The sequence below is a fragment of the Triturus cristatus genome, chromosome 4_2 (genome assembly GCF_964204655.1).
Source record: "Triturus cristatus chromosome 4_2, aTriCri1.1, whole genome shotgun sequence".
In the NCBI taxonomy this organism is placed as follows: domain Eukaryota; kingdom Metazoa; phylum Chordata; class Amphibia; order Caudata; family Salamandridae; genus Triturus; species Triturus cristatus.
The window spans coordinates 324,838,065-324,859,730 of NC_140586.1; the positions used below are offsets into that span (position 1 = coordinate 324,838,065).

At 44.6% G+C, this 21,666-nt stretch overlaps 1 long non-coding RNA gene across 2 annotated transcripts in view; it reads right to left on the reverse strand.

Moving 5' to 3' along the window:
* Window positions 1-21,058, reverse strand: part of LOC146833804 (uncharacterized) — a 275,838-nt gene extending 254,780 nt beyond the window's left edge. For both annotated transcript variants that reach the window (XR_014960618.1, XR_014960619.1), the window contains exon 1: window positions 20,966-21,058. This is a non-coding gene — a long non-coding RNA (uncharacterized LOC146833804). The remainder of the gene's footprint in view (window positions 1-20,965) is intronic.
* Between the last annotated feature and the right edge of the window lie 608 nt (window positions 21,059-21,666).

Below are 21,666 nucleotides of genomic sequence, written 5' to 3' on the forward strand. Positions count from 1 at the left end.
CATCCGCTATCCAACACTTTCTCTACTGTTGCACTCACTGGAGTGGGAATAGTAATTTTTACCCCTCCGCTAGCCAACACTTTCCCTACTGTTGCACTGACTGGAGTTGTAATAGTAAATTTTATCCCTCCGCTATCCAACACTTCCCCTACTGTTGCACTCACTGGAGTGGGAATAGTAATTGTTACCCCTCTGCTTTCCAACACTTTCCCTACTCTTGCACTTATTGGAGGGGGAATAGTCATTTTTACCCCTCTGCTATCCAGCACGTTCCCTACTGTTGCACTCACTGGAGTGGGAACAGTACATTTTATCCCTCCGCTATCCAATACTTTCCCTACTGTTCCACTCACTGGAGTGGGAATAGTAATTTTTACATCCCCTCTATCCAACACTTTCCCTACTGTTACACTCACTGGAGTGGGAATAGTAATTTTTACCCCTCCGCTATTCAACACTTTCCTTACTATTACACTCACTGGAGTGGGAATAGTAATTATTACCCCTCCACTATCCAACACTTTCCCCACTGTTACACTCACTGGAGTGGGAATAGTCATTTTTACCCCTCCGCTATCCAACACTTTCCCTCTGTTTCACAGACTGGAGTTGGAATTGTAAATGTAATCCCTCCGCTAGCCAACACTTTCCCTACTGTTGCACTCATTGGAGTTGGAATAGTAAATTGTACCCTTGAGCTAGCCAACACTTTTCCTACTGTTGAACTTATTGGAGTGGGAATAGTAATTTTTACTCCTCCGCTATCCAACACTTTCCCCACTGTTGCAGTAATTGGAGTGGGAAGAGTAATTTTTACCCCTCCACTATCCAACGCTTTCCCCACTGTTACAGTCACTGGAGTGGGAACAGTACATTTTATCCCTCCGCTATCCAATACTTTCCCTACTGTTCCACTTACTGGAGTGGGAATAGTAATGTTTACCCCTCCGCTATCCATCACTTTCCCTACTGTTGCACCCATTGGAGTGGGAATAGTCATTTTTACATCTCTGTTATCCAACACTTTCCCAAATGTTACACTCACTGGGGTGGGAATAGTCATTTTTAACCATCCGCTATCCAACACTTTCTCTACTGTTGCACTCACTGGAGTGGGAATAGTAATTTTTACCCCTCCGCTAGCCAACACTTTCCCTACTGTTGCACTGACTGGAGTTGTAATAGTACATTTTATCCCTCCGCTATCCAACACTTTCCCTACTGTTGCACTCACTGGAGTGGGAATAGTAATTGTTACCCCTCTGCTTTCCAACACTTTCCCTACTCTTTTTTACATTGATATGTTCGACATTGATGTTTTGTCAGTGAACCCTTTCAGGCAGGTGAGAATCTATATTTTGCAGTTTGCAGGTCACCCACGAATATTAAATGAACCCCTTGCTTCATGCAAAAGACAAAGGGGAATGTCACTTGCAACCCAGCAAAAAGGCTTCTTTCTTAACTATGGACATCCCCTCCCTATAACTAATGAAGTAGCCTCCTTGTAATTCCATTAAATGAAAAGTGTTTGACGCAAATGCACTGACACAATAAGGGAGAATCACTGTCAGCACAGCCAGCAGCTGCCAAATCGATCTTTTTGGCCTATTGCAGCCAGACTAATGCGTTCCTCTCCTGATTGGCTCCTACCATCCCACAGTGGATGATCAGAGCTTGCAGCAGGATCCATTATTGCTGCCAATGCCGCTGGTTTGCCTCTAAGGTATAGTATAGATCGACAGAGGACAACAGACAGGGACGGACTGTGAACGCAAACAGGCCCTGGCAATTGAGTCCGACCTGCCACAGAGAGGGTGCGGGTGAGGGGGTATGGGTGCGCGTGTGAATCACTGCAGCTGTTTTTGTTACAGGGGGCCGATATTGCAGCCAGGTGTCCAAAACCGGCCCCCACCCTGGTGGCCCACCGGGTAACGCCTGGTTCCCGCACCGGCCAGTTTGGCCCTGACAACAGGTAGCCTCGGACCAAGAGCAGAGGAGGCAGGATAGGAGCCTAAAGTTTGCATATTTTGCAGCTGACCCAGGCTTCCACTACAGTGGCATAACATGAAATGATGCGGCCCCTCTGCAGAATGTGAAGAGGGGCTCTCGAGACTCCCCTATCTCACAGATATTCATTGGCCATGAGCTGAATGGGGGCCGTGAAGGGTTGGTGGTGCCCTGAAAGTTTGTGGGACCCCCTGCACCTCAGTGGCTGCAGTGGCCTCCCTTGCTCACCTTCCCCATTAAGGAGATGTAGTCTGTCACCCTCTACAAAAATTAAAACTGAACTAGAGCAACAGCACCACTGCCATGGCCGCTGTATCAGGGCATTATAGAAAACAATGGGAACCCTTCAAAGCTCTGCAGGGGGGATTGTTTTAAAGCAGCAACAGCCCCCTCCAACGCTCCCATACATTATTAAAATTGCTGAAACTCTTGTTCATGGCGTGCCTACTCATGCATCCTGAAGGCTACACTTGTTTCTAATCTTAGTTCTAATCTAAGAACTGTTAGTACATCAGTGTGTCTATGAAATTAATTTACAATACCAACCTGCACAGCGTGATATGAGTGGCTGTGCAAGCAGTGCTTAGGTTATAAAACAAAATATGCAGGGGCCCAAATTTCTTCTTAGGTGACCGCTTCCAGCACTGCTTATTGCAGGGTTGCTGAATACCAAGGCAGCCTAGTTTTGATTCCACCTTAAAGCATCTTTCTTCCACCGCCCTGCACTTCGTGTCTCTTTATCTCACTCTTACAGGGTATTTTTCATCCCTGTTTTCCCTCTTTCACGGTGTTTCCCGACTCTCATCTTCCTTTCTCTCTTTTTGAATTTGCTTTCATTGCTCTACATTAATGTCTGGTAACATAAAACCCGGTTTCCAAAAATTAGTGCCAGTGCCCATCACATGCAACCCCTGGTACAAATTAAGCTCTGTGGGAATCTGTGTTTTTACATAATGGAAATATAATCAGGGCATCAGACAAGCACATGGGGCACATTTCACATCTGACATGCTAATTATGTACCAATACTTACTATCATCCTGGCCAAAAATATAATTGTAATAGATACAACCAATAATGGCTAAAAACATCTTGCCTTTTAGCCTCTTAGTGCTCCTGAACCCTCTGAATCTGTCTATGAATCTTAGTGTTAAAGGATTACGCAGAAATCATTAGATTATTTTGAAGAAATAAGTCATTTGAAGTGAATAGTTTCATGAACACCAATGTCAGAAATATCCATCAATTCAATGTTAGGAAGGAAAGTTAGTATTTTCCATCAACTACACTGCCACAACTCATGCAGTGCATTGAATCCCAGTATGACATCTTACTGTCAACGCTTTGCGCCTATTAATTATCAATGGGCCAATGAGCAAGATCGGACCCAAGTGAGTTCCAAAGGACGATAGCACAAGGCAAATAGTGAAACAAAATACAGGACAGTATTAAAAGTCAGAACCATAAAGGTTTATTCAAAATTAAGAATCATTACAGAGGTGGTTAGTCAGTTTAAATCAACATAGTTCATAAATCAAGAGAAAAAGTCTAAGTATGAGATCAAATGACAATCCGACATTTGGACTGCTCAGGTTAAAAGGCAAGAAAGGTCTGGCACACATCCCAAATAAGGCAAAATTAGTAGGTTCTGAGGAGTAGGAAACCACACTCTCAGCATGGTGTGAAATGGCAGAGGGATGACCTAATAAAGTTACATGACATAAACCAATCAACATCACATAAATTGTGTTAAGTACTATTCTACAGGGCAACCTAGTTTAAATAATTCATTATACCCTTTACCCTACATACAAGGGAAATTACATTGCATGTTTAAACAAGAAACCATCTAAAATGAAGAAACATAGAGGCAGCAATAGACTTGATTATTGCAACATTACGAGAACCTCTCGGGCATGGCTTTCTTTCGAAGAACAAGTTACATACAGTACAAGAAGCTGCACCATGAAACTGGTCCTATTTCAACTGTTTTCTGTTCATAGAAAAGAGCTCCAGCAGCCTTGCAAACATGAAGAATAAAACGTTTCTTTTGTAATTTCAGAAGTGCATGTCTGTATGGCAATGTGAGGCCTAGCTCTGTTAACTCAATGCCTAGTTATGCAAACTTAAACATACGTAAATAAACATTATATCCTTTTAAAGCTTTTTCAAATATGCAAGCTCAGTCACAGCTAGCCTGTCCTGTTCGCAGTGGTTATTTGAGTGGTTTTCATTGGTGTTTTCTCAGTGTTTTCCAAACCTTATTAAATCAGTGTTTATTCAACTGCCTAACCCCCAAAATGTACCAAAACTGTGTTTTTCCAGTGTTTACAGGGATTGTTTTAAAGCATATATTTAATTTAAAGGCGAGGTAAAGCAGGGTATGTAGCGCCTTCCCATTGGCAGTGTGTCCAATTACCTTGTGATATTCTTTTAAGCATAGGAAGTCTGTGTACTGCACATTTTTTCTGTTTTTGCAGAGTTTTATGTAGCGCGAATTTGACCCGAATCCAATCAGGTATCAGAGCGCTTTACATAGCACCAGTTACGTTACATGAGTACACACATTCATTTTTTTGTTAGGCAAGGGGAGATTAAGTGATTTGCCCCAAATCACAGGATGTTCAGCGTCATTACTGAGACTCGAACCCAGTTCCCCAGATCCGAAGTCGAGCGCCCTAGCCGTTAGGCCAACTCCTCTCCCCAGATCTTATTACACTCTCTCGCATTTCATTACCTCTCTCACTCTGTCTGGTTTACAGGACTATTAAAGGATTGCAAAAGTAAGAGGGTTATATTCAAATGTTTTAATAAACAGATTCCTGATGACTGTTGGGGGTCATTTACCTATTTCTTACTGAATATTATTGCATTGTAGGGGTGGTTAATCCTGCCAATAGCATAGTACCTCATGAAATGCTTAACATTTTGAACTACACCTGATTAATTTGTAGCCCTGCATTCTACGGTACCTGAAACTTGAAGCTTTAAGCATGCTCAACCCTGCTTTTCTACACTCTTTGCCTAACTACATTAAAATGGTGGTGATGCTGTTGTGTGAACATTCATAGCTACGAAGTGTCACCATGGCAAAAGGCTCCCTTTAAGTCAGTCCCGCCCTTTTAACAGACATTGCATTGTATTCTGAGACTTGAAAATCTGCTGTTACATGGTAACTATGGGTTCAAAGCACAAGCAGTAACGGTCATGTGGGCAAAAAGCCAGGATTAGCTGAAGGTATCACAAATAACAATGGGACACCTTGCAGCTATGCATTTTGTTGATATATGGAAAGTTTTGTGTCATTTTTCACCACCAACCCATGCGCTTGGTGACAGATTTCTTTTTATGGATACCTGTCACTACACCTTGCATTTCATGTTTAAAGCCAGCACTGTTTTGCAGACTACCTGCTATCAAAGGTGACTTGTTGGAAAAGAAGAATGATGTACGAAAAGGTTTTCCCATTCTGTGTCTGTGGGTAAATATGATAGTACATATTGATTATTCTGGACCAACCATTTCACCAATCAATGAAAGACTTAAACACTGCCAAAAGATCAAATATAATTTTAGTATTCCCCGATTTTCTCAATATTCTTATACCAGTCTTTCTTGCTCTTAACATATCTGACAAAGTTACATTGTTTTTGTCCCTTCAGAAAGAAAACAAAATGACTAATTCTCTCTCATTTGTGGTTGTGCAGATGTTTCTCAGTGTTTATAAGTTTACACTGTTGAGGGCTGTTTCCGTTTTAGTTTTAAAAGAGGATAGCCAATTCACAACAACACACCAGACAAACAACCAGTTTGTAATATCAGAATAACACAATATCATTCATCACATTTGAAGCATATGTACTCAAGCTGCACTGAACCACCACTGCAGAATGGCATACAGAGAATGAATGCCTGAAAACAAAGAGGAAGCAATCATGAAGTGTGCCTCGTCAGGTGCTACAAAGAGTTCCTAAACAGAACCACCAGCAGTCCCTACCTCTGAAAAAATGGATAACTCAAAAACAATGTACTAAAAGCCATGTTCAGGGATATGAAAACAATAAAACTATTCCTTACACTGGGTTCAAACGTATTCAGAAGCTAAACCTGCCTCAGCATGCCTATATGGTTTCATGCAATATACATACATGCTCTGGTCCCACATTATATTTTTTCTAAAAGGTCCGATGTATGTGAACCAACATCAATTCCAAGAGCACCTAATATGCATCTGCTAAACCTCAAATACTCTATCCAAGAACATTAAAAAATAACTTAGTGCAAAGTCAAGGTCTCGCCACAAATTTACTCTCAAGATTACCGAAGCATAGAGCGCCAATAACAGTAGAAGCCTTTTTAATCTATCTGTTCTGTATGATTTACTAACACGTTCCAGGTTTAGTGAATGTGTATCCAGGAGCACCCAGATGCAAAAGTATGTTACCTGGTAATTCCCCATTTATGAATTCTAAAAAGCATTGACGGCCCATTCTGCGAGTTGTGCACTAGTTCTTCAAATGCATCATTTTAAACCAGAGACGTTTGAAGGCACAAAGCAACTTTAGTTCTCTATCTAAACATCTCTCCCTCTCTTCCTACTTCAAAGTGAATCTATCTCTTTCTCTTTAGTGTCATCATAAAGATGTTTTTAGGGTCCTGAAAAAGACATGTTTCTACTGTTTCTGCGTGACCCTGTTTCTGAACATACAATTACTTCTCCGAAGAGCTTCTAGATATGCAGCACCAGTCTATGCTATGGATCCTACTTACTAGCCTCTGGGTCTATTCAAGGTGCAGCTTTCCACCAGGAAAAGCTTTTTGTGTAATGCGGCCAACATAGCTTAGAGGGGAACAGCAATGGGGTGGCTCCGCATGCCATTTCCTAAGTATTCTGACTGACTCAGGGACAAAGGTGTTTTTTAAGGAAACTACTCTATTCTTCCTGTCCAGAAATCCAGCCTAAAAATATCTGGAATGACGTCTCCGCAAATCTCTTAAAGACCAGTCCTTCTACACCATGTGAACTCATCAAGACAGATGGTCCAGCCTTTAAAATGTATCTTATGTGGTATGTGGCTTGTGATCTCTGTTAATTTTTGGGGGGGTGTTGCCTTTTTTGTACATTATGTGACTTAAGGATCTTGTTGCTTCTTTGCAAGAAATTCATAAAGTATTGCCAAACATTCTACGGAGCATACTGGGTGTGTAGTGTTATGTAAGTGCATGTGTATAGTGCATGACTTGCAACCCAGATTTATTTCTGGTCAGGTCCATAATTGTCCATACACATCCACCATTCATCTTGTTTATTTACATTCAAAGGTGGGTTTCCCTAATTATGTAGGAAAAATATCGCCAGTGGATTCCTTCTATAAAATTCTCAAATGTTATCAAAATGTCACTTATTTTTGGTTCAGCAGTCATGAAATGCAATAGGCTATGTGTCAGTTGGCAGTAGGATGTCTGGCCGCACCTTTCTCAAAATCAGGTAAACAGTACATGGGTAAAATTACTCACTTTCTTGATGTGCCCAGCAGGACCCAGGAAGTTTGGGGATGCAGAAACAGTCTCACACGCAGAACCCACAAGGAGAACGCCGTTTCGGCGAATGAATGGGTGGCTGTTGTAACAAAACTCTACGTTGACCTTGATAAAACCAGGGACTCTGGAAAGAAGGCACTTGAAAATAACCTAGAAGACTTGGAGGAGTCCCGAATAACAGTAACTGAAAAGAAGACCAAAAGTATTTTGAAGAGCATTCAGAAGGATGGGGCCTCTGGTCCAAATGGCCTACCAGGCAACATCTTTGATGAAGACTGGGATTACTGGACTCCCTATATGTGTAGCTTGTTCAATGCATGTATTTGAACATCAGCCATATTGGACTCATGGAAAGGCTCCATTTTGCATCCTATGCATAAAGAGGTAGAGGATTCCTGTCCGGAAAATTGCAGGCTGATTGCCTTACTGGATGTTGACGGTACAGCTTCAGCAAAAGTGATTGTGAATGACCTGGAGGATTGGATCAGTGAGAATAACATCATACCTCAAGACTAGATGGGGTTCAGACCAAATTCTTCCACTATGGCTAACTCTAGCACTCTTTCCTATTTGGCAGCTAAGGCTTGAGAAACTACATCGCTGCCACTTTATGCCTGGTTTGTTGATTACAGGGCTGCTTTTGATGGCATTGACCATAACATCCTTTGATTAAAACTGGTGAAGTAATACAGAGAGAGCTCATTGTGGCCATTACAGCGCTGTACACGGGCACATACCCTATTTCTCAACCTATACCTCTATCAATATATCCTCTACCTCCACTCTCTCATTTATCCTAAACCCCATACCTCTCCTATGATCCCCAAAAAACCCTTTCTAGACTCTTCCCTACTCTAACCCTCCTTGCATCATCGCGCCGAAGGTGCACTAAAGGCAAGCCCATCTGTGCCACTCCGCGACCCGACCTCGACCAACGCCAGGGACCCTGGTTCTCCAACCTTCCACCGCTACAACCCAGCTGCCCTCCTCGCACTCAACCCCGGAAGGAGCAACAACTGCCAGCTATCGATGCCAAACTCCACCCACGGCCAGTTCTCCTGCCGACACTGCTGACATTCCTTCACCATCCACAGCACCCCCAAGATCTCCGCACCCATGCAGGACACCCGCACCACAGAAGCCCTGAAATGCATCCTCCTCAACATGCGCTCACTGCACAGACACGCCGTGGAGATCTGGGACCTCCTTGACACCCACTCGCCAGACGTCACCTTCTTCACGGAAACAAGGACAAATGCCGCCTCCGCCACCAACATCACCACTGCCATTCCCGACAGCTACACGATCTAGAGGAAGGATTGCCCCCACTGCCCAGCAGGAGGACTCGTCATTGCACACAAGAGCTCCCTCCGACTTACCACCTCCAGCACGAGCGACTCCCTCTCCAACACCGAACACCTCCACTTCCGTATCCAGACCAGACCCAGAACAATGCTGCGTGGCACCCTCGCTTACAGACCCCCCGGGCCTCGTGCCCCTTTCACCACCACCATTGCAGACCACATCGCATCCCACGCCATCACCTCCACGGACTATGTGCTCATCGGAGAACTGAACTTCCACCTCGACAACCGCAACAACCCCGACTCCACCGCCCTCTTGGACAAACTCGCCAACCTCGGACTGAATCAGCTCGTCACCACCCACAAGGCCAGACAAATCCTCGACCCCATCTTTGTAGGAGGAACAAACATCCACTTCAGTCACACCTCGCAGCCCTTCTGGACAGTCCATCACTGCGTACACTTCTCTTGCAGCACCACTACTGCACACAAGCCCCCCACGCGCTTGCCACGAAGGAACTGGAGCAAAATCACAGAGGAGCTCCTCAACTCCACCCTCATCCACTACCCCCCCTCCGCAATGACCGACACCCACACTACAACCATGGAACTACACCGATGGATCAACAGCTGCGCAGACAAACTCGCTCCACTACGCCACCCTGACAGACAACGGCCCCTGAAAGCCGCCTGGATCACAACCGACCTTCAAGAAGCCAGACGCTCCTGCAGACGTCTCGAAAAACGATGGGGAAATAGCAAAACCACCAAAGACCAGACCATCTACAAGAATGCCATGACAGAATACCTCCAACTCAGGACCTCTGCAACAAGCTTGGCCCCTACTTCCACCTGAAAATCAAGGCCCTATATGACAACTTCAGCGCACAAACTCCAAAAACCACCCTTCCCTCCAGCAACAACAGACAGCCCACCATCACTACCTGGACACCGGTCACCACCGAAGTCACCACCGCGACCATGAACAGCACCAACTCAGGAACCCCCACGGACCCCTTCCCTCCTCACATCTTCCACAGAGCCACCGCCGGCATTGCGCCCGAACTACGGCGCACCCTCAATGCCACCTTCGAATTCGGCATCTTCTCCGACATCTGGAAGTGGACTGATGTAAAGAAACCCTCGGCTGACCTAACGGACCTGAAAAACTTCTGACCCATCTCTCTCCTCCCCTTCGCAGCCAAAGTCAATTTGTCAATGCCCAGCTGACCACCTTGATCAAAGAGAACATCATCCTCGACTCCTCCCAGGCTGTATTCCACAGCAACCACAGCACCGAGACCGCCCTCCTCGCCTTCACCGACGACATCCGCATGCTGCTTGACCATGGCCACACCGCGGCCCTCATCCTGCTAGACCTCTCCGCAGCCTTCGACACCGTCTCCCACCGCACTCTTGCAGCCAGACTCCATGACGCTGGCATACGGGGAACCGCCCTCGACTGGATCCGCTCCTTTCTTGCCGGCAGGACTCAAAGGATTAGACTCCCACCATTCCTCTCCGAACCCACAGAGATCAACTGCGGAGTACCCTAAGGATCATCACTCAGCCTACGCTCTTCAATATCTACATGGCCCCCCTCGCTGCCATCGTCAGACAGTATGGGCTCAGCATAGAATCCTACTCTGATGACACCCATCTCATCCTCTCCCTCACGAAGAGCCCCAAAGACGCAAGACTCAGCTTCCAGGAAGGAATGAAGGACGTTGCAGCCTGGATGAGTAACAGCTGCCTAAAGCTCAACTCGGAGAAGACTGAAGACCTCATCCTGGGACCCACCGATTGGGACAACTCCTGGTGGCCCTCTGCCCTCGGAAACCCACTCACCTCGACAAACCATGCCCGGAACCTCAGCATCATTCTAGACTCCTCCCTCACCATGACTCACCAATCAACGCCGTCAACTCCACCTGTTTCAATTCCCTCCGCATCCTCCGCAAGACCTTCAAGTGGATCCCCCGTGAAGCCAGAAAGACCCTCACCCACGCACTCATAAATAGCAGACTGGACTACGGAAATGCCCGCTAAGCTGGAATCAACAAATCCCTGCTACACAAACTCCAGATCATCCAGAACACCACAGCCAGACTCGTCCTCGGCACCCCACGACACGAGTACATGACCCAACACCTGCAAGGCCACCACTGGCTCCCTGTCGACAAGTGAGTAACCTTCAAGCTACTCACCAACGCCTACAAATCCCTCCACAATATCGGACGCAAGTACCTTAACGAAAGAATCTTTTTCCACGTACCCAAAAGAAACCTCCGCTTCGCCAACCTCGCCCTAGCAGAGACCCCGCACAACCGCAGCACCAGAGCAGGTGGAAGAGCCTTGTCCTACATTGCAGCCAAAGCCTGGAACAAACCCCCAGTCAACATCAGATGTTCCCCTACCCTGCACACCTTTAGGAAGAGCCTCAAGACCTGGCTCTTCAACTGACCCAGAGAGCTGCTCATCCCCCCTAGCGTGTTGAGACCCTTACGGGTGAGTAGCGTGCTTTAAAAGCCCCTGATTGATTCATTGATTTTACTATTCAGATCTCCCAAACAAGCTTTTCTAAACCTTTCCCTCTGACTCTTCCCTCTCCACCTCCCTTCTACTCATCCGCCCGCCCCCATGGACCATGCACGCAAGCTCGGAATCTTCCTGGATTATGAACTCAAAATTGACTGCCAAATCAATGCTGTCTCATCCTCTTGCTTTTACACCCTCCGACTCCTACGAAATACCTCCATGGATCCCCCTCTAACACAGAAAAACCATCACCCACACCCTCATCAGCAGCAGACTCAACAACGGCAACACTCTCTACGCCGGAATCAATAAGAACCTCACCTGCAGACTGCAGAACATCCAGAATGCCTCCGCCAGACTAGTCCTTAACCTACTGCGCCACTGCCACATTACCCAACACCTGCGGACACTACACTGGCCCCCTATCGAGAAGAGATCCCCTTCAAGCTTCTCACCCACACCCACAAAGGCCTCCACAACACCGGACTTGCATACTTGAACTACCGCCTCTCTTTCCGCGCACCCCAAAGACCCCTCCGCTAAGCCCAAATCTCCCTGGCAACGTTTATTTTTTTTTTTTTAACATAGTCCTCATATCACCATGGCTACTGCATTCTGAACCATTTGCGTACACCCTCGATCCATCTGTGGTCCATGCAGGTTCGGACTCTTGGCCTCCACAGCACTGGTCTTATAAGGAGCGAGCGGGGTCCACCTCCACTGAGTCCATGGCATGATGTAATCATTGGACCATGTTTCCAGATTCAGGACCAGCCAAAAAGCTTTTAAGTTAAAACCCTATACTAACCACTTCAAGTAGTCCGTCCAAAACTCTTTTGGCCTGTGTGGGTTACATTTAATATCTAATTTACATGTCCAATTTAATGTATTTAACCAGGCTACCGGGTGGGGAGGCAAGGGGTCTAACCACCTTATACAGATCTCTCTTCTTGCCAAAAGCAGCAGATAAAATAGTAGGCCCCTTTGCTTGCTGCTCAAAACCTGTCGGGAGACACTATCTACCCCAAAAAACACCAGTGTTTCAGTCAGGACATTGTTCTCGGTTAAAATAGCCCTTATAATGATTTCAACATTCTTCCAGAATTCTCAAATACCTGGGCAAGTAAAAAAACATGGACATCGTTGGCCCTTAAGAGATTACACCTCTTACAGCTGGGGACCAGTTGCAATACGAACTTAGCTAATCTTTGTGGAGTCCAATATATCCTGTGGATGACAAAAAAGTGATGACGTTTAAAATTAGCCGGTGATACAAAGGCATATAAGGTTTTCAAAGATTCCATCCACAAAGATTGTATACAACCTTCCTGTAGTGTACAGATATCCGAGGGGGCCTTCAATTTATTTTGTTCCGCCTCCAAGAACTGTCCGTACAATTTTGCCACTTCTTTAGTGCCTGTGTTTATATCCTGTAATGAGGCTTCAAAATCCCAACTGCCCCTCACCTCCTCTGCAATAGTGGAGGACCATAAGGTGAGCTGCAAGTACTTAAACCTGGATAGCTTATTGCCTGTCCTATTGTTTAATGCCTCCCACGGAATCATTCCATCTTCTGATAAGAGATCCCCTCAATTAGTTATTCCTGCCTGTTTTAGTGACAGACTCAAAGCGTCTTTCATACACTCTGGTGTTCCAGGAGATTCCCAAATTGGAGAAAAATACAAAAAGTAGCCGATCTTTAATAATCGTTTCACTGTGAGCCATAGTTTCAATGCAGGTTTTAGGACTTTTAGCCTCACTTTTTAAAAAAGAAATTGGGCTCTGAATTTGTATAAGAATGCTTTAGGGCTCAAATCATTAACCATTTCTCTAAGTATTAACCCCCATGTACTGCTCGTGGGCTCCCCTACCAGCATACGGATATTTTTGAATTGGAAGGCCATGCAGTAAAGTTTGAGGTCAGGCAGTGCTAACCCACCCTTTTTAAGGCTGCTCTGTAATTTTTTCAATGACAGGCGCACACTCCGGGATGCCCAGATGAAACTCGAATTTTTACCCTGGATTTTATTTATTTCTTCTTTAGAAAAACTGAGAGGTATACCATTAAAAAGATATGTTAACTTTGGTAGGACAGACATTTTAATCAGATTCACACTCCCGTAAATGGACAGGGGTAATTTTTTCCACGTAGTTAGTTGCTTCTCCATCTCCTTCATGACTCGTTTCAAATTGCAGAAAGGGATCTCTTCGATTTTATCTGTAATAACTATTCCCAAATATCTCATCTCTTTACATCTTCTACCGCCCCAGTCCTCCATATTCCAACACATCACTTCTGTCTTTGATAAGTTTATTAAATAACCTGAAAGGACCTCATATTCATTTGTCAATTGTTCCATTCTAATTAATGTTTGGGCTGGGTCAGAAGTGTATATTATTAGATCGTCCGCATAAAGTGCAATTTTACTATGTGACGAAGTTGATGTATGGGGATAATTTGATCATCAGCTCTCAACAAGTATGCCAGGGGTTCTATATATAAATCGAAAAGGAGTGGAGACAGGGGGCAACCCTGCCATGTCCCTCTATGGATCTCGAAGCTCCTTGTCAAAGTACCATTTATAAGAATTTTTGCCGTGGGATGTTCATACAGCTTTTGCATTGCCCTTATGAAGTCTCGACTAAAACCCATGGTATCTAAAACAGCCCATAGAAACCCCCAGCTAACACGATCAAATGCCTTGGTGGCATCTATGGTGATTACCGCCAGCGGAATCGATTGGGCAACTGCTAAATCTATTGTTCCAATCAATGACAGTGTGAGATCCTGTATTTGTCGCTTTGGAACAAAACCTTTCTGATCCATATGGATTAGTTGAGGGGCTACCTCGGCCAATCGGCCTGCCAAGATACCCATGTAGATTTCGTGGTCTGTATTCAGTAATGAGATCGGGCGATATGAATCAGCCCTCCTCGGGTCTTTGGCTGGTTTTAAAATCAATGTAATTATAACCTCTCTCCAGGACCTCGGGGTCGACCCTTCCTCTCTGTAAACTGAATTAAAAAGAGCTTTCATTTCTGGCACTATCTCATCTACTAACAATTTGTAGACTTCAATTGGTATAGAGTCGGGCCCCGCAGCTTTGCCATTTGTCATGCGTTTAAGCTGCTCTCTAATGTCCCCTTCTGTGATGGGAGTATCAAGTTTATTCCTACCGTCAGTTGTTAAAGCTGGAAGGCCTACATTATTTAATCAGCATTTCGATACCTCTTCCTCTTACCGCACTGAGTCGGTATATAACTCAGAAAAGAGGGAGACCAAATTCTCCTGTTTTTCTTCTTCTTTGTTTGAAGGAGTTTCCTCCTGATTAATTATCAACTCACCGATGTGGTTTCTAGTTCTCTCAGCCTTGGATTCCAAGCTAAAAGTGCTCCGGCTTTTTCTCCGTACTCAAAATGCTGAATGCGCCCAGTAGCACACCTTTCCCTACATTTTAGGTCTAGTTTGATTTTATAATTCATCCTAACTTCCTCGAGGTTTTTCAGAATCTCCTCCCTTTGCTGTATATTATATGTTCCCTGATGCGCTCTTCTTTCCAATATCCCGATCTCCTCTTCCAATTTTTTTAAGTCAGCCCTTTCAGCCTTATTTTTAAAGGAGACCAAACTTTGTAGTACCGCCCTGAGATAGGCTTTAAAGGTGTCCCAAATAACTCCTATTGGGGCTGATTGGGCGTTCATCTGAAAAAACTCTAGAGGGGTTTCCTTCAAGCGAGCAGTCACATCTAAATCTGATAGTATGGACCTTTTTAATGTCCATCTCAAATTATTCCTCTTTTTTACACCCTTCAGTAAGATACTAACCATAGCATGGTTGGAGATATGTCCTGGGAGTATACATACTTCTTTCAGGCTCCCTACCAACTCCCGGTCTACTAACAAGTAGTCCAGTCGTGAAAAGTGACGGTATTTTTTACTATGGAAGGTATATGCTCTTTTACCTTGCATTAGATACCTCCAGGAGTCAACCAAGCACAATTCAGATAGCATATGCTTAAGAACTTGTCTTGTTTTAGTCCCTTGGTTTTGGGCGTCACTCCTACTGGTAGACCTGTCTAATACTGGGTCTAATAACATATTAAAGTCCCCCCCTAATATTATCGGTGCTGCTGCCCCAGCTACCATAAGTTGCAGATCTACTATGTACTTGGGGTCGTCTACGTTGGGTCCATAAAAGCCCACGCAAACAATTTCAAAGCCTATACCTCTAAGAGTGGCCATAACCCATCTGCCTGAACTATCAGTTTTAGAAGAAGTCATCTCAACTCCTGACCCTTTCCTTATTATTATCGCCACTCCCTTTGTATATTCCGATTGGTTGGAAGCGACATAGCTCTCTATCCAGTTTTGTTTTCTATAAAGCCCCCCGCTCTCTATCGCTGTTAGATGGGTCTCTTGAATAATACTGGCTAGTGATTCTTCCAAATACCTCATTACCAGACCCTGTCTGCTTTTTGTTCTTAAACTGTTAACATTCCACATTGTGATTTGTAAATGATTGTCCTTCCCGGCCATCTATTTTTAGGTAATCTAACGGACTTGGACCCGAGGATCTCTGCTTCATATTTCTAAAAAAGGAACCTAATAATTTGTGAAATAAGGACTGATTTTTAGTTTTTTCCCACTGCTCCCCACCCCGTACCCAATTCCGATCCCTTTCACCCTTGAACCTCCCATGGGAACCCTCCCAACAGGCATAGGCCTGTTGGGGCCACCGGGAAGGTAAGGCCTTGTTTCAAAACAATTGTGATAACTGTGAAAATCCCACCCCCCCGTCCCTCCCTCCCGCTCCGCCATCTCTTTTTTATGTTATCAAAAGTATTTCATATATATATATATATATATATATTTTATTTTTATTTGTACCCATCTTAATTTTTTTTTTTCCAGATCTGTGTTGGCTCTTCCTTAAACTAACGATAATATATTTAACAGCTTTGTTTCTCAAAGCCGCCCACCTTTGTTAATGCCGTCTATCAGACTGTCTGCCTCGTCTATAGACCGTATGTTACGCGTTTGATTGTTCCACATAACACGGAGCGTGGCTGTAAATTTTAGTTGAGCCTTAGCACCAAGGCTATTTAGCGCCCCCATTCTTTTCCCCAGCTCCCATTGCTTCTGGTCTGTTGCATGGCAGACGTCTGATCTAATATTAAACGTCAACTTCTGAACTGTGTAGGGGCCATTTTTTAAGGCAGCGAGCAGAATAATCTCTTTGACAGAGTATGATAGGAAGTTTACCAAAATGTTTCTTGGCTTTTGCCGCTGCAGGTTTCTCTTAAATGGATCCCTATGGACCCTCTGAATCTCCAAATCAAGGTTGATTTCCAGTCTATCCTTTAAAGCAGTCTCCATTAACAATTTTATCACGAAAACCTTTATGTTTGACCCTTCCTCAGCTTCAGGTATATTTATAATCCTCAGATTATTCCTACGGGAATGGTTTTCTATTCGCTCCATGTCATCTCTGAAGTTGGCATTTTCTTTAATCAGAGCCTCTACTCCTTTAGAGTTTTTAGTTCTATTGTTTCGCATTGAGCTGACTTCCACCTCCAATTGTCCTGTCCGATCGACCACATCATCTAATTTTTGTGCAAGCACTGAGCAAGAGGCCTGAATATCGGCTTGGTTTGCCTCTGATGTTTCAAATCGCATTTTAAATTCCTCTCGGAGGCCCATAAGGATGAATGCCAATGGAGCATCTGAAGTTTTCAGGGTTGGGTCGAGATGTTACTGAAGGTTCAGCTTGTGAGAAGCAACTTAACGGGGTTGACGAATTCTCTTGTTCTGGTCCCATCTCAGGTCAGTCATCTACCTCCTGAGTAGACAAAACACTAAACATGTTTTGCGTGTTGACCTGAAAAAGAACCTCTTCGGTGCCATGTTTGCTCACTGTTTCACTCCCCCTTTGCCCCCCTTCACTAATGCTACTTTCTAGCATACTGGGTTTAGCTCCACTTGTCTCAACTGTCTCAACCTCAATGGATAAAACTCAATTTTAGGCACAGATGGGTGGAATGGGGGGAGGGGAGGCCGAAGCACATTATAAGCACCTTTCTCACCCGGCGGTCCGCGACCGTTTACCTCGCGGCCGCCATGTTCCCTCCTGCTGTCCAGATCTCCCTGGCAACTGTGCCTCGCATTAAGAAGACCAGAACAGGAGGTTTCTCCTTCTCCTACCTAGCGGCCGACGCATGGAACACCCTTCCACTCCACTTCAGACAGACGCCGACACTTTCCAAGTTCACGAAGGACCATAAGACCTGGCTCTTCGACGGATCGCTGTGAACATCTGGGACCTGAGCTCTCCCCTCCTCAGAGCCATGAGGCCCTCTTGGGTGAGTAGCTACACTTAACAACCCCATGATTAATTGATTGATTGATCCCAAGCCTCCTACTATTGCTATGAGCTCAAAATAAATTCTTAATCATTCCCTCTTCTATCCCTCCACTATCCTTTTCAAGCCAAATAACAGACCAACATGTCCACCACTCAAATTAATTTAATATTTTACTGTACTAATTCACCACTAATCCTTTATGGGTTCCGGAGCAGCGTGTTACTCGCTGCAAAAGCGCTCTGACGCCTCATTAGGGTAGTAAGCGCTATATAAATGCAATTACAATACAATACAATTACATTTGTTTTGGTGATCAATTCCCCCCCAATAACAACAACATCAAACTGCCCGCAGCTCTGTTGGATTTGCTAATGAAACAGGACTCTCCATCATTGAGGGCACCAAATGCCAAATTCTGGAGAAAATTGACAATGCGATTCCACTCTTCTTGCTTTTTTGTCCGTGCCTAAAATATGATTCCCGCAGGATCATGGTCAATGAAAGGGCCACTTTCGAGAACCAAGTATAAATGTGCAAAGTGAGCTACGACCAGGTTCAATCACTTTGCTATACCTTGAAAGGGTAAATAGTAGTAATACGGAAAAGTGATTAGATAATACAGCTTAATCTCAGACACAGGGACCCGTCACAAGCATAAAGCTTTACCAGAGTCATGGGCCACCCTGTGCAAGTTTATCAACCTACAAATCAAATGCGTCCAGCAGGAACCTGAAAGAGTTGAGAAATGAGCTGGACAAAAGTATTAGGATACCTAGAAATAAATACAAAAGCCCAGAGAGAACAATCAGTTGTAGGATTGCCCGTTGTGACAGCAGCAACACCTTCTATCAGTCCACTCTGTTTTTAAATCCCTCTTAAATATTACAGAAGTGAACATGCTTTGATCAGAAGACTTATATATATCAGCACCAAATTAAATAAATGTGTCATTAATTATGACTGGAAAGAACGCAAGTCTAAATATTGTATCCTTTCTCAAAGACAGAATGAGCATTTTCTTCGGCGCTGTCAATATTATGACGCCTGTGTCGTTTTTCCATAACCTTTGCCATAAATCACAAATACAATTATCACATATGTGATCATCGCTCTGTGCGCTCTGCAGAAAGGCCAAGGATTGCATATCGCAGTCTCTTTGTCCTGGACCGCCTTGGCTCCATCTTCGGATTTTATTAATTATGTATTCTGGCTGTTTAACTAATTAATTACTTTGAAGATTGTCTTCTGTTCGACCACACCTGTCGGAGGTGTTAGTGCGTGCTTTGTGATCCCAGCAGCCTTTGCTGGATCCCCATCCTTTTGAGTATCGTTCCAGGTTCTGGACATTTAAGAGTTTGTCTCTGGCAGGACTCTCATTGGTCTGCGTGCCCCTGCCCCTTTGGAAAACCCTTAGGGGCAGATTTACAAGCCCCTTGCGTCACTTTTGCACTGTTGTTGCATCACTTTTGTGATGCAGCGGCAGCGTAAAAGTTGCGGCCGATTTACAACGTGACGCATCTAGGGAGATGTGTCATGTTGTGAAGCCCTGCACCACATTAAACCTGCGTCATGTTTAATGTATGCAGGGTGGGCGTGCCGTCGCAGGAAGCCCTGTAAAAGTGACGCAGTGAAATCTACAAGATTTCACTGAGTCACTTTTACGTCCATGCTGTGTCAAAACCCTGCGCCTGCTTGAAGCAGGCGTAAGGAGTGACGCAGCATGTTAGGCATAGGGCGCCCCTGAGCATTGCTGGAGTTGCGTCGTGCTTGCGACATGACTCCAGCAATGCGTGACTTTTCCGTCAAAAGATGCGTCAGAATTTCTGACGCATCTGTCAATCCTTGCGCCATGGTGCGCCGTATTGTAAATACGGCGCATCCACGGTGACGCAAGGATTTGGCATGTTGGCGCCGGGAAAATGATGCATCTCTACAGATGTGTCACTTTCTTGTAAATCTGCCCCTCAGTGAGCAACCTAGTTGGGGGATCGCCCTTGACCCTGTGTTCCCCTTTATTTTTTTCTCCACCCTCTCACGCCACCCTGGTTGGCTTTTATCTTTTTTGCCCCCTGCAAATAGTGTGACCACCCCCTTGATCGTTCACCGAAACTCGTGTCGGCGCTTACCCAGGACTGAACACGAGGACCATGGACATTGAATGGCAAAAAAGGGTGCAACCATATTATTATTGTCTATATATGTAAAACCATTGTTTGTTGCACAGCCATATATATATTATCCTAGCTCCCTTCATTCTAGGGATTGTACAACCATTTATGTACTTTTTATTGAGTTCCAATCAGTACCTTGAGATTCCATGTGTGTTCACATTTCACCTTGAATCCGGTGTCTGTTACCAGTTCTTGTAATTTCTAAAGGTGTTTTGATTTTGTGTTGTATGTGTTGTGTGATGGGCAATATTTGTAGGATGAATGGAATGTGTGAGTATTCATACTGTAGTTATATTGAAATGTTTGTATTCCATATGATAGTTTGTGATTCAAATTGGCACGATTAGAGTTGTCTAAAACTGTGACATCATTTATATGCAAGTAATTATTTTTTTTCTAATAAATAGTCCTTGGCTTTCTGACATTATATTATCTGGTTTTCTTCTGTTCACAAGGCTCCATTGCGACTTCCCAGCGCGCTAGAAATTCTCTTTTGAGGCATTACCTTCTTGTTTTTCAGAGCAGGCAGGTCTTTTGTTCTGTTTGGGTTTTGCCTTTCCCCTGCTTTCCTGCCTCATTGTCCTGGTTTCAGGGGCCCTCTTTTTTCATGAACTTGCATATGCATGAAACCTGAATGCCTTTATGACACACCGACAGACACTGTGAGAAATCCACACTACTTTCAGACCCACATCCAGAGCTTTCACTCATGCCCCGTCATTAACACTCACCCACTAAAGGAGCTCACCTAGATAGATGCCTAGCAGCAAATTGGTTCATGTAAAAGAGTTATATGTTGCATGAAAAAACTACAGAAACACAACATATGGAAAAAACAAACACCAGTAGGAAATACAAGATGAAGTCAAAATGTAATGTAAATAGAGAGTGCATCGGTATTATGGATTACCTCGATGCATTCAATAGTCTTTTTTGGAAACTCCGAGCCTTGCTTTGGCCTGTGAAGCACATGCATTAAGAACCCAATAGGGAATGCCCTGCATGCCCCCAACCGCCCTGCTACGCCGTGAGGACCCCTCACCTGTGTGGATCGCCGCAAGCGTCGCAGGGCCAGCTAATCTGCTCCAGAAAAACTGCACCAGCTGCGACCCTCCAGCAAACCCCTGAGGCGAGAGGACAAAGAGGGCTACTCCCCTGAGTCCGGACCTTTTAATAGCTTCGGGGAGGGATCACCAGCGCACCTCCCTATCTTCTCGCATTTCCTTGCGACCTTCCCCTTGACCACTTCGAGAGAAACGAAACTGTTTCCTCTTGCCCAAAATGCCACTAACGGCACCCCACCCCTAAGCGCGGGGGTGCCTTTCAAGAACCCAATAGGGAAAAAATGTAAAGCCACGGATGTTCTAACCTCATGCACTAAGAATTAATGACAAAGCAGTGACGTTTAATGTAAAACAGAAAGGAAAGAAATATTCATCTAGTAGCAGAATTGCACAGTGTGAAACCAGAAACTCTGGGATCAATCCCTGCTTCCCTGCTTGAACAAATTGTGTGATCCTGCGCAAACATTTTATGTCACTGAGCTTCCTTTCTGTTCATTATCATACAAAATCACCTTTGAATGCGTACATTCAGGAAGTGTGCTGTACAATAACCTCTTGTGTCTGATTTAAAAGACTATATTGTTGCTATGTCTATAATGAGAAACTAGGCCACACACAGAGCACACACGACAGCTGACATGCCTCTGATGATTTCACTAGTGTCTCCAGGGTGGGGAAG